Here is a 14,833-nt window from a genome sequence, read left to right as displayed (position 1 = left end):
GTATTTGTCCCACAGCCTCTTTTGAAAGAGCCTCTTCCACCCTTTATGCTTTTTAGGAATGAATCCAGGCTTGACTCTCAGGGTTTAAAGCTCATGAGCTTTCTCCTAATCCATGTCCCTGTAGGAAATTTCATCAGGAGCCTCCACTTACCTAGTTACATGGCTTGAAAGATGATCCCAATTCTGAAATGAGATGCCACCCTGAGCAGAGGGCCCAGCCAACATGTGCCCAGATTCCTGACCCAGGGAACTGTGAGATAATTCATTTGTGTTGTTTTCAGCTGGTAAATTTGTGGTACTCAAAAACCAATGCAACTTTAAATAAATATATCAACTCGAATAAACTAATTTTATTTATATATGTGTACTTATTTGTGTATCTGTGTATGTGCACAAATGTCGACAAAGAGGCTGCCCCTAACAAAACTCTAGACAGGCTTCTCTGAGCTCTTTTTTGACTAGGCCTCATCTTTGGTGTGTTCTCCAGAGCCCAGTTTTAGCAAAGGCTCCTGCCGAGTTGGTTTTGCCGGAATCTCTCACCCTTGTTATCTGATCCAAGTCCCTATTCCCCAGCATCCCCCAAGTGATTATCTGATCACCTCAGCTTGCATTCAGCAAGAATGTAAAGTCCATTTAGCCAGAAATCCTTCACCAGAAGTAGTTTCCTGTGGTTTGTGCGCGTTTTTAAATATTTAAAAGTGATCCATGCTTTATACGTGGTTCTAAATGCTTCTGTAAGATCTCAGATTTCTTTTAGTTTGAACCCTTCATTTATTGCTTAAGCAAGTGGGTGAGGGAAGTGTGAACCCCGCCTGCCTTCTCTTAGCTCTCCCTCACTGAAGATGGGAACGCAGCCCTCCGCAGTGGCACCTGGGACCCCTGGTGCAGTGCCCAGGTGACATTCCTGTGGAGAAAAGCACTTTAGGACCGGTCTGCAGACACTCTCTCATGAATCTTCTGCTTTACCCTGAAGCCTGGGAGAAAACAAAGGGGAAAAATGTGAGAAGAACTACGCTGCCCTTCCCGAATAGAAACCTGTTGGGCAGAGGCACACGTAGCTGAGGACAGAGCTCAGCATTTTATGTTAAATTTGCACATAGTTTCTGTGACCTCATTTGACAGACTGTTTTTGAGCTCCCTGTTGCAAATGTGTCTATTTTCCTGTTCACTTAAACCTAAGGGAATACTCACATCAGCCGCAAGAGGTGACTCTGTTGCACTATTGCTCCTGTATTCTCTTACGGCTGTCACAATGACACTGATATCACACAGTGACATGAACCTGGACGTAGGGCAGGGTACGTGCAGAAGAAGACTGTGCCATGGTTAGCCCAGCACTCATTCAATCAGCTAAAACTGTGATCAGGGCACGTGTCAAACACTACATTCAAGGTACCCAGAAGTGAAAATGGGAGAATCTTGACCAATTCATGATGGCAAAGCCACATTGCCTGTGTCATTCACAGTCCTTCTCTATGATCTGTGTTTATGGAGTAGATCTATGTGTAGCCTCTCTTACGTAGAATAAGGTTCAATTGAAGGTGACAGAAAATCCCAAAAATGATAGTCCTTTAGGCAAGTTAGCATACTTCTTGCTCATGTAAAATCAGGCAGAGGCTTGGCCATTCAGGCGTGGCAGCTCTGCTTCATGAGCCATCAGAACTCCGCACTCCCCAGCTGTGCCCAGGGCATAGCTCACTTACTCATAGTCACATACGGCTGCTGGAGCTCCAGGAAACACAACTGCATCGCAAGCTGCAGTCATGAAAAAGGAGTAGGAAAAACAAAAGACCTCCTCCCGTAAGGAAAGTCCCGGAAGTCACAGGCAAACAGTTCCGCCTCTACCTCACCTTCCCAACTTCAGTTCCATGGCCACACTGACCTGCAAGGGAGGCTAAGAAGTGTAGTATTTACATGGATGTTGATGTTATCAACTGAATATGTGGGGCTTTAGTAACTAACAAAAAAATGAGAATAAATATCAGGAAGAAACTAGGATTTTTAGACACACAAAACACTCATTCCGTAATAGTAATGATTCCTTTTTAAGAAACTATTTTACATTAACAAGAACAGACTTGGGAAATTCAACAGAACACTAAGAAGCATAAGAAAAGGTAATTCAAAGTAGGAAAAACTTTAATAGATTAAAAATATGTGAAGGGAAACTCAGAAAATTTAGTCATGAGATAAATGACACAGGCTGGGCGCAATGGCTCAAGCCTGTAATCCCAGCACTTTGGGAGGCCGAGGCCGGTGGATCACAAGGTCAGGAGATCGAGACTATCCTGGCTAACATGGTGAAACCCCGTCTCTACTAAAAATACAAAAAACTAGCCAGGCGTGGTGGCGGGCGCCTGTAGTCTCAGCTACTTGGGAGGCTGAGGCGGGAGAATGGCGTGAACCCGGGAGGCGGAGCTTGCAGTGAGCCGAGGTCACGCCACTGCACTCCAGCCTGGGAGACACAGCGAGACTCCGTCTCAAAAAAAAAAAAAAAAAAAAAAAAAAAAAATGACACAAAAGAGCACTTTACATCAATTTACTAATTTTCAAAATTTGAATTATGCCAAAATTAGTGGAAATGTATGTGGACGTGTTCATGTTTTATCTCAAGGATTCAGACACACTTGGAGATTTTCTTCATACTTAGTGAAAATAATTATGCATATACTTTATGTCCCAACCATCAAATCCTGGGCATATTCCCCTGACAAGAAGCCATGGAGGACATTTTCAAAGATCTTATTTGCAACATTTATTGTACTGCAAAGTATACTAAATTTAGATGCCCTTTACCTGGAGATTTTGTGTATAAGACATGGCTGTATTTATTGTATACATTTATATTTATATACTATATATATTTATCTATATATATCATAGCTTTTATAAATAATTTCGTATAAATGTGCAGGTGGCAAGAGGGCCCAATGGTCCCTCGTATAAATGTATTTGCATCTGTTTTTTGTTTGTGTGTGTTTATTTTCTGGCTGTATTTGTTTTATAAATTTATATTTATAGATGTATATATTTTTCTCTATATATTATAGCGATTACACACAACTTCGTCATGCTGTAATATAGCTATATTAACTGTATATTCTATATGAAATAGATATATGTGCACATATATGCATATATACATAAATACATACAAACAAAGCACTATGGGTAGGCCTCAAAAGCAGTGGGTGTTTACCATCTGCAAACGGGCCATATAATGTGGCTTTCTGGCTCCCTGCCAGTAGGTGGCAGTTTTGCCCAACAGCCAGGAGTGTAAAAGTACGTGTATCTGTGGGAGGGTGTGTGTCTTTGTGTGAGATTTTTGGGTTATGTTTAGTTTGTGTGTGCGTGTGTGTGTGTGTGTGTGTGTGTGTATCCACATGCTTTGGGGTGTATAATTTATATAAGAATATACATACATATCTTTATATATGAATATATGTACATACGTACATCCATATTTATATATAAATCTATGTGATTATATATGTTTACTAAGTGATACATGTTTTTAAGTATTAATTTACATATCTAGGCTTTCTTGTTCCTGCCTGGAGGCACACCACCACAAAGAGAAACAGCTCTAACAAGTTCCATGCATAAATATGTATGTTTTAATTTTTATGTATATGTTGATGCATATATTTATATATGTTCTCTATTTCTTCATATATTAAAAATACAGACATGGATTTGTGTATGTGTTTGTTCGCGTCGTGCCTTAGCTGGTGCCCTGTGTGTGGGAAGCACTCCAGACCGGCAGAGCGCACCGCTCCGTTCTCCAGAGCAGCAGTTTCCACACGCTGAGCCCCACCAATGGTTTATCCCCCGGAGAGTGGAAGGCACAGCTGTTCCATCTGGTTGCTACCTCCCTGAGCTTCAAAAAACAGAAGAGCTAGGACTTTCTTTTGGGTGTAAGGCAATACAGTTTTCAGCCTAGACTTGGCGACCCAAATTCTGTGCAGAAAGCTAGCGCTGCTGCTGTCCCAAAGCCAGATGCCAGGCCGGGAACCTCAGGGCTCCCCAGGGACTCCCCACTTGTGCACGTGCAGTTCAGCCTCTTAGGACGGACCTGCGTCACCCACAAGCTGGACCCGAGTTCTCTGAAAGGCGTCATCCATCCCCTGTGGATGGCCACATCCAGCATCTGCCTCTGACCTGGTTTTCCTCGTTTGCCACCTACACCGTGGACCAGAAAGTTTTGTCAAGCCAGAACCATTCCATGATTCTCAAAGTTTTGGGTGAAACCTCAAGCCTGCGGGTTCCCAGGTGTCTTTTTTTTTTTAATTATTATTTTAGATGGAGTCTCACTCTGTCGCCCAGGCTGGATGTAGTGGCGCAATTTTGGCTCACTGCAACCTCCGCCTTCCGGGTTCAAGTGATTTTCCTCCCTTAGCCTCCCGAGTAGCTGGGATTACAGGCACCTGCCACCATGTCTGGCTAATTTTTTTGTACTTTTAGTAGAGACCGGTTTTCCCCATGTTGGCCAGGCTGGTCTTGAACTCCTGACCTCAAGTGATCAGCCCGCCTTGGCCTCCCTCCCAGGTGTCTTTAATCCAAGTGTTCTCCAGGTCTGCCCTGGTTTCTCGAGATGCAGCTGGGGCCTGCCATAACAGGCTCACACAGATCTGTGCAGTCTTCAGTATAAATTGGGGGTCACTTTCCTGGTCCCCAAATGCTCTCAGGAACACTCAGAGCCATCCTGTCCTGGCCTCGATGTCCCTCTGGCCCGACCCAGATTCATGCCGCACCCAGTGACTCCTGTGTGTTCAGACCTAGCCTGTTTTCATCCTCCTGGAAAGCCTCCCCTCCCCCCACCCAAACCGGGACGCCTCTCTCTGTCACCACCTCAACTATCAAAAAAGAGTCACTGTCCTGACTGACAGCTTCTGGATAAGTGGGCAGCTTTCCACTAGAAGACGATGGCGCTTGGCTGGATCTGGTCAAAGGGCCATGTTCAGGGTTTTGTCATTTGTGGAGGCTCACACAGAACTGGCAGGAAAAGAGCCTCTGGGCCTTTTGTTTCACTCCACTGCCAGCCTGTGGTAAGGGGGCCCAATGGCTTCTTATATAAATGCAAGTGCATCTGTGTGGATTTGGGGTAACATGTTTGGGTTATGTTTATTTTATACATAGAGACTTGTACATATACACCTATATATATTTGTTCACATACATTTTTCTATATATATAATTACACAAAATATTTACATTCACTTATGTATATAAATATGTCTATATTTATGTGTGTGGATGGATAGACAGATAGATAGACAGATAGATAGATAGATAGATAGATAGATAGATAGATAGATAGATAGATAGACAGACAGACAGACAGATAGGGAGATAGGTTTTCTTCTTGCCTGAATGGAGAAGCACCACTATGGACGGGCAGAAAGCGCTACACAGTTTCCTGTATAAATATATGTGTGTGTGTATATATATGTATATATATGTGTGTGTGTATATATACACGAATATTTACATGCTGATACATATATTCACATGTTACATATGCCCTTCTATCTTTAACAAACACACATTTCTGTGTGTGGATAAATCTATTTCTTGCTGTGTCTTAGCTGGGGCCCTGCATGTGTGAAACACTCCAGACCGACAGGCTGGGCCTCCCTGTTCCTCCAGAGCAGTGATTCCCAAAGCTCAGGCCCCACCCAGTGTTGATTCTCTGGCCCAGTGGGAAGGTGCAGCTGTGCATTTGACTTCGGGCGTCAGGGCCATTGCTTCCCTCGGTGTTTGGGGGAAGTCACGCTGCTGCTCTTCGTCCCCAAATGCTCTCAAGGGCACTCAGTGTAGTCTCACTGTGGCCTGCCTGTCCCTCCACCCTGCGCCATCTTACTGCCCCTGCCTTTCTCTGCTCCCAGTGAATCCTGAGGGCTCAGACTCTTCTTTCTCTCCATGGAAAGCCTCTTCTCTACTCACCAAACTAATTGTATTGCCCCCACCTGCAGTGTTCCAAAGAAGCCCAGCTAACCTGATGCGCAAGTTCTGGGAAACTGGCCATTTTTCCCAATGGAGGGTGATGGCCCTGGGACTGCCTCTTGTTAAAGGGAGATGGCCAGGTGTTTCCCATCCAGGACCGGTGACATGGACCTGGCAGGAAAGGACTCCTGCTGGCTTTAGGGTTCCCCAGGCTGCTAGTAGGTGGCTTGAAGGCCCCAGGGGACCAATGGCCTCTAATATACATGCAGGTGCGTCTGTTTGTAGTACGTGTGGGTTTTTCAGTGAGTTTTGGATGTTTATTTTATACATATATGTTTGTATTTATACATTTATTTTAAATATATTGTTTGTATTTATGTTTATTTTAAATATGTGTTTATATATAAATTTATATATATAATTATACCAAATATCCAAATTTATTCCTTCATAAGAATATGTATATTTTATGTTTTCTAATCACCTGCATGGAGAAACACCAAGGTAGACTGGTGGAGAGTGCAGCAAAGATCTACATGGACACATCTATATTTTGATTTATATGTTGATACACATGTTTACATGCTACATACTCCCTTACACCTTTACATGCAAACACATTTATGTGTGTGAATATATTTATTTCTAGTTATATCTTAGGTGGTGCCCTGTCTGTGTGAAACACTCCAGACTAGCAGACTGGGCTGCACTGTTTCTGCAGATCAGTGATTTTAAAACACTGAGATCCACTGAGTGTTGATCATCTGGTCACGTGAGAAGACGCAGCTGCACGTTGGACGTCCAGATCAGAGATATTATTTCCCTTGGTGTCCGGGCCAGCTTGCACTCACAGTTTTGGAGATCGACAGAGAGTGCTGACAGCTGTGTTGGCATGAATGGGAGCGTCCAAAGCCTACGATAGCTGATCGCATTAGGTGTTCTTCCAATCGAGTTCCACCTGGTCACTGTCTCCCTGAGGGTCTAATAACAGAAGGCATCATCCATTTCTTTGGCTTGTGCAGTCATGCATTTTCCAGCCTTGTTCTGGCAAGCATGAGCCAGCCAAGAAGCGAACAGTGTGTGCGACCCGAGGCCTGAGGGTTGTCGGTAGCATCCCCACTTGAGCAAGCGCACTTGAATCCACCACAATGGACTGCCTCAGCCACAAGCTGGGCCCTGGCGTGGGGACGGGCATTATTCCTCCAGCTGGGAAGGTAGTGCCCAGCACTCTGCCACTGAACTGTTCTTCCCTGTCAACCACCTACATCGCAGGCCAGGGGGTTTTGTTAAGCCAGACCCGTTTCCCTGCTGTTCACACTAGTGTGAGGTCTCAGGCTCACGGCTCTCCTGCTGCCTTTCATCCAGGGATTCCTCAGACCCATGAGACCCTGTCCTAACAGGCTTTGTCAGTCTGTGTAGGCTTAGGCATCCAGAAGCTCTCAGGGGCACCCGGCCCAGTCCTCCTCTGGCCTTGTACCACCGTAACACCCCCCCAACTGCCCTTCCCTCAGTGCATTCTGCAAGCTCAGACCCAGCATTTTCTCTTCTCCCGGGAAAGCCTCTTCTTCACCCACCAGATGTGGGACACCATTGGATGCACCCACCTTATGTACTCAAAACATGGGCGCCTAGTCTCATTGAGAGGTCCTGGAGGTGTGGGCAGTTTTTCCACTAGAGGGCAATGGCCGCTGGGCTTGCTCTGGTTAAAGGCCAATGGCCAGGTATTTGCCAACTATAAAATGTCTTATAAAACTGGGTTTTTTGGCTCCCTGTGCTGCCACAAGGTGGCAGAAAAGCAGTGTCTCCCTAGGAACATGGAAGTACATCTGTGTGTGTGTGTTTGTGCGTGTGTGTGTGTGTGCGCATGTATGTGTGAGTGTGTTTATGTGAGATGCTCCAGTGAACATGGAAGTGCATGTGTGCGTGTGTGCGTTTATGTGAGATCCTCCAGGGAATGTGGAATTGCATCTGTGGTGGCGGGGGGGACATGTGTGATTATGTGAGATTTGGAGATCACGTTTTTTAATAAATAAATATATTTATATATACAGAGAAATACATGCTCATACATGTAACTACATGTAGTATCTATAGTTATATATACATAAGTTGCCTCTCACCTACATGAAGAAACACCACCTCAGACTATAAGACAGCATCACATACTTTATGTGTAAATATCTCTATTTTAATTCTTGACTTATATGTTTACCATATATTTACATATGGTATATATTTCTTTATATATTTTTAAATATACACATATACACATTAACGTGTGTGTGTATCGGTTTATTTCTAGTTATATTTTGGCTGGCGCCCTCTATGTGTAAAACACTCTGATTGACAGACTGAGTCACACTGTTTCTCCCGATCAGCGATTTTTTTCTTTTTTTTTTTTTCTAGCAGAGACGGGATTTCATCGTGTTAACCAGGATGGTCTCGGTCTCCTGACCTCGTGATCCACCCGCCTTGGCCTCCCAAAGTGCTGGGATTACAGGCGTGAGCCACCACGCCCGGCCCCGATCAGCGATTTTAAAACCCTGGGCTCCCACCGAGTGCTGATCTTCTGGTCCAGTGGGAAGATGCAGTTGCACACCGGACTTCCAGCGCCAGGACCGTTTCCTCCCTTCGTGGCCGGGAGAAGTCAGTCTCCCACCAAAGGAGGTCAGAGAGCGTTGCCTGGATGTTTTAGGGAAAATGGAGATTTCAAAAGACTGTGAGACCCAGTATAGTTCATTGGTGTTTCATTCCAGTCCCGTCTCGCTGCTACCTGCCTGAGCTTCTGAGAACAGATGGGGATACTATTGGCTAGCGCAGTGAAGTAAATACACGTATTTCATCTCACTTTTAAAGGAACCTCTACCATCTACCCTCTCTGAGGGCTGCTGGCTGTAAAGTATGAGCTCTATAACAAGACCTCATTTGCAAGCCAGGTCTTCTCTTCTCTCTTATAGCCTGCCTTGCCACCATAACCTGATTTTGCCATAACTTGTTTCTGGCCATGCTCTGAGCCCCCATTGTTCATGGCCTCTAGATGGTAGCTATGCTGCTAAGCACTGTTGGAGGTTGGAGTCATCGCTTTGTGGTTCTCCCTTGTGCGCATCAATAACCCTGCATGCCATTTCTCCTATTAATCTGCATTTGGCCAGTCGATTTTTCAGTGAAACTTTAGACCACAAAGGGGAAGCATTCCCTTGTCCTCTATCATTTTGTGGCTGTGAGCAGAATACTAAAGCCTGCTCTTCCAGAAGCTGCAGCCAAAGGAACCCAGGACCAGAGCAGCTGGCAGAAGAGTACGAAATTCTTACCAGCCAGGCTGCTGGGCTCTGTGTGGAATCTGTTTGAGCAGATGGTGAAAATTGTTGCCTTTTCTTTCTCCATAAAATCTTGATGAGTGGAAGAAAAAGATTTGTGTGACTAGTCATACGTGTAGTGACTCTTGTGTAGTCTTTGGCATGAATAATCATGTTGTTTGATCCCTTTTCCTCCTAGAATAGTCTCTCACTCTCTCGCTGTCTTTCTGGGTTGTGCTGTCATAAAGAAGGGCACCTCAGAATAGAACAGGGGTTCCGAACCCCTAGAAACCCAATTTCGAGCCACTTCTAAGAGTGGTTAGATTTATGGTTCTGATCAGACTGGTGTCTATTCAAGCAAACCTTACTATTTGTTCCACAAATAAAACCACATGAAGCTCCCCTCTGACCTTGTTTCATGTCCTTGAGAGCTTGGCTTTTAACCAAGTGGGAGCACTCTTGGTCGCCACCATCTGAGAAGCGTGATATTTGGGTCACATCCAGTGGCCAGTCTAAAACTGGCTGGGGACCTCAGACATGTAAGATTTTAGGCAGCACATTTTTTGTTCCAAATGTGTCACACTCTCAGGAGAGTTTGTCTTAAGAAGTCCTATCCCTATGGGGCTTATGTCACATCAACTCTTGTTGCCTAATTAGTACTGAAACAGTACACTTTCAGGAGGGCCTCCCTAGCATCGCAGATTAAGGTGTCCGTGACTGGCAGTCCCCCACTAACTTGTGGGTTACTGGAGGTACTGTGTGCAAAAACACCATCCTTAACCATCTGTGGCAACAAGAGCTCTTGCCATCTTAAGCCTATTTCTGAGAGTAAATTTTTTGAGGATCATTAGGGGTGCCTCATCTATGCTGTCTCCAGGAATATCTTTTGTTTATATGGTTAAAGTTATTTTAAACTGTAAAATTGCCTTGTGGGCTTTTCATGACCAGGCTTGTTGGACTGAGTCACGATTGAAATAAGTTCACCATTGGAAATTCTAATCATTAGTGGTTAGAAAACCGATCCTTTATGTTAGAAAGACTCCTAAATTTAGAAAAAGAGATCTTTTATTCTAAACAATTGCTTCATTTGTGTTTACGGAAAGATTAATTTAAAATAAATATTCATAGTAGTTTCATGGCTATACTTAGAAATTCTTTTGACAAAATTAAAGGGCGAAAATCTGGCCCAAAGCAAAGTTTAAAGTTGTCGTATGCTCCGAGTGCCTGCTGTGACTCTCCTGCAGAATTTGCAGTGCCGGCCACTCCACCTCGCAGTCCGGTTAAAATTCCAGACTTCCACTGCCATAGCCTGGGTTTGATTCCTGGTGGGGAATTAGTCACTTTGGTTGGATATTTGTGTGATTTTTATCTTTTGGGGGACCATTTGTTACCCATCCTTTTCCTTCCCATGGACATATATATATATATATATTTTTTTGTTGTTGTTGTTAACTTTTATTTCAGGTTCAGTGTGTGCATGTGCTGTTTTGCTACACGGGTGAATTGTATGTCACTGGGGTTTGGGGTACAAATGATTTCATCACCCAGGTAGTGAGCATAGGTAGTTTTTTAACCCTCACCATTCTCCTCCATTCCCTTTTCAAGTGGGTCCCAGGCAGTAACAAATGCTGGCGAGGATGTGGAGGACAGGGAACCCTTGGACACTGTTGGTGGGAATGTAGTTTACACTATGGAGAACAGTTTGCAGGTTCCTCAAAAAACAAAAAATTGAGCTAGCATGTGATTCAGCAATCCCACTGCTGGGTATACATCTAAAAGAAAGGAAACCAGTATATCAAAAAGATATCTGCACTCCTATGTTTGTTGCAAGACTGTTTACAATAGCTAAGATTTTAAAAGCAACCTAAGTGTCCATCAGCAGATGAATGAATAAAGAAAATGTGGTACTTAAACAAAACAGACTACTATTCAGCCTTAAAAAGAGTAAGAACCTGTCATTTGTAACAACATGGTTGGAACTGGAAATACGTGAAATAAGCCAGGCACAGAAAGACAAACATCACATGTTCTCACTTATTTGTGGGATCTAAAAATCAAAACAACTGAACTCATGAACAGAGAGCATAGAAGGATGGTTACCAGAGACTGGGAATGGCAGTGGAGAGCTTGGGAGGTGGGCATGGTTAATGGGTTAAAAAGAAAAAAAGGAAAAAAAAAGCTCAGAAAAATAAATAGGACTTACTATTTGATAGCGCATCTGGGTGACTATAGTCAACAATAACTTAATCGTACATTTTAAAAAGACTTAAAGAGTGTGACCGAATTGTTTGTAACTCAAAGGATAAATGCTTGAGGGAATGGATACCCCATTCTCCACGATGTGCTTCTTTCACATTGCACATCATCAACACATCTCATGAATCTTATAAATATATACACCTACTGTGCACCCACAAAAGTTTGAAAAATAATCAAATAAAAATAGTCTAATCATAATTTGCAAATACCAGCTGTTTTCTGTCACCACTAAATCAGTCTCCATTAAATACAAAATATACATAAAGTATGTATAAAGCTTATATATATTTGCTATTTCTGAATAAAATAAAATCAATCAATCAGCTACATCTTATACATTCTTACAGGGATGGAGGTATTTAAAAACTACCTCTACTAATCCTAGAAATGTTTCAACTCCTGTAGAAAAGATAGAACAGCTATCAGATTAATTTTCAAATTATACTAGAGAAACTTCAGAGAACAAATTTTGTGGCATCATACATCAAAATTAAACAATGACATCAGTGAGAATTACATACAATTAACTTAGGGACAGTTATGGATTGGTTTATGGTCTTGGATAGCCATTATTTCCACACAAGTAAAGCTCATGACTCAGTAATTATTTCCTCTTTCCTGAACAGATTTGGCCCTGGTCAGTTCGTGACCCAGAATTTTTTTTTCCAGGAAACAGCACTTATTCTGTCTATTGATCCACAGATAATAGACTCTGCTCACAGATTGAAATACAAACTACCCGCCTGATTTCTTTCTGCTGCCAGGACAATGGGCTCAGGTTTATGTTTACAACAGCCAATGAGTGCATAGAGGTCTGAGTATGGGCCTGCGATCCTGTGACTTTACTTCCCCCGAGAACTGCAACTGTCATCTCACCTGTGGATACAAGGACAGTACATATTTGATGACTTAAAGTTATTTTTTAATAACTTTGTCTTAGTTTCCAGTTACCAGAAAAATGACAACTTTCTACCAAGCATCTTCAAAGACATGAAAATGGGAGAGGCTCTGTTTTTCCATGATCCCTGGAGGCAGACAGGGGTTCACATGGAGAGAACAGGACATGCTGAGTCTGAGACATAGGAGACTGACAACAAAGCACATGTGTCTTACCGGATTCCGCGCTTCCCTGAGATCTGCCTCTGCTGAAAATCTGATTTTCAGTTAACCCCCAAATTCCTGAGCCAAACTATTAGTGAATTGTAAATAGATGGGACCACACAAAGACCTTGAGAAGGAGGTGTCAACAGGTTACAGTGCAGAGAACTTAAAGACAAATATTAAAAAGGAAAATAGGGACAAAATAGTGTGCTTCAATGCAAATTAACATTAAATTGTGGCTCATATATAGTCTAGGAAATGTACTTTAAGATCATTTACCCCATAGAGATAGACATGCTAAATTAAATAATATTCATAGAAGAAACAGAACATTTATTAAAGATTTGTTTTCCACACAAGAGAGCACCAAGTTTATATTGTCCAAAAGAAAATTTTACTCATGAACTAATTAATACACCAATACCGCTTAAATGATTTAAAAGTTACAAAGTAACCAATCTTCCCAATAGTTTTTAGGAAGGATATGTAAAAGTGATACGGGCAGCGCCTAGCTGCGCGCCACAGCCGTGTTGCTGGCGGGGCGGGGCCGGGCAGGCAGAGTGGGCGCCCGGGTCCGGCCTTTTGCCACCTGGCTCCTGGGCGCGGCCACCCCCTGCGCCCCGCCGCCCCTGACCCTGGTCCTGCTCCCGCCCAGGCCAGATGCCCAGCTGCTCCGCCAGCAGCCGTGACCTCAGCCAGGCCACGGAGACAACAGGCAGTAGGGTCAGCCGCACAGAGGAGAAAAAGCAAAGCAAGTCACAGCAACTGAAGAAGATTTTTCAAGAATATGGCACTGTTGGCGTGTCGTTGTACACTGGAATCTCATTAATCTCCTTGGGCATATTTTACATGGTTGTGTCAAGTGGTGTGGACATGTCTGCAGTCCCGCTGAAACTCGGATTTAAAGAGTCCCTGGTACAGTCAAATATGGCAGCAGGTACAAGTACCTTTGTGGTGGGCTATGCAATCCACAAGCTGTTTGTGCCAGTGAGAATCGGCATTACCTTAGTCTCTGTGCCCTTGATAGTCAGATAGTTTTGCAAAGTGGGATTTTTTTAAACCTCCAGCTGCAAAACCTTAATGAACCCTTCAGTCGTAGGCACCGAAACCCTATTTCTTCTAAATTACACAATTTGGATTGGTTTTAGGGTTGTAGGATTTCTTTTGGAGGGGTAGGGGGCTAATTGCTATGTTCTCATGGATACACTTTGCCAGTAAAATTCAGGCTTTTGAACAATTTTAATTTTTTGCTTCACAGATTTTGTGAATGCTATTCATTATAGGACTTGTATATATAATCTAAAATGTCAGGAAGATACCACAGATGGGTTAACATCTCAAGACAAAATAGTCTGCAAATGTGCCTTCTGGGAGATTTTTGGCAAGGGTCTGTCTGTAAAAGTTCCAGGGCGTTAATCTTGGCTCAGGTTCCTAAAAAGCAATGATTAATTTAACTGGCTTTTGAATATCCCCTTCCGCTGATATTTGTTGTCAGCTGCCCACAGTTTAATATGCAGCGTTCTGCAAAACAGCTGCCAGTGCTACAATCAATGAAGCAAAACTTAATATGTATTCACAACCTAAATTAGTATCAATACTTTGACATTCATTACATTTGTTTTGGGGGAGGGAAAGTATTTCTGGTATGTTTCATTGATCCCCAAACTCCTTCCAATCTGGACATGATGGGGCTGATTCCAGATGGTTTTTCTGAAATTTTATTAAAGTATGTCAGCGTCATTTGTTTAGGTAAAATATGAAAAGTCTGCTGAGTAGCAGTGGCATCACTTGGTTCCTGATGCCCATGTTCCAGATACCACACATAAAACAGCTAAGGCAATCTTAGCTTTTCTTAGACAACCTTTATCTCAAACTTTCAGACATTCCAGAATTGTCATGATATTTACACTGTCTCATTATTTTGAGTTAAAAATCCTGTTCAAGAAAAGAAAATTTTGTATCACTTCCTCAAAAGGAAAATTCATAGCACTTGTCACAAATGGAAGGCAACGATGAGATAATACAAGCCAGGGAGGGGCTTGTATTACACAGGCAGGTGTAGTTAGTCAACCGAGCCAGTTTTACCTAATGAAGGGCAGGTGTGTTAGAGAGATTAGCTAAGAGTAGAAAGTCAAGCACAGAGGCTGGGTGCGGTGGCTTATGTCTGTAATCTTAGCACTTCAGGAGGTTGAGGCAGGTGGATTACTTGAGGCCAGGAGTTTGAGACGAGC

At 43.1% G+C, this 14,833-nt stretch overlaps 1 pseudogene; it reads left to right on the top strand.

Annotated features, from left to right (window-relative positions):
* Nucleotides 1-1,252: 1,252 nt before the first annotated feature.
* LOC107000076 (protein FAM210B, mitochondrial-like) lies at nt 1,253-13,683 on the top strand (annotated as a pseudogene).
* Nucleotides 13,684-14,833: the final 1,150 nt, after the last annotated feature.

The sequence above is a fragment of the Macaca mulatta genome, chromosome 9 (genome assembly GCF_049350105.2).
Source record: "Macaca mulatta isolate MMU2019108-1 chromosome 9, T2T-MMU8v2.0, whole genome shotgun sequence".
NCBI lineage: Eukaryota > Metazoa > Chordata > Mammalia > Primates > Cercopithecidae > Macaca > Macaca mulatta.
The sequence above is the reverse complement of the archived record's forward strand: the minus strand, read 5'-3'. Positions and strand labels throughout refer to the sequence as shown.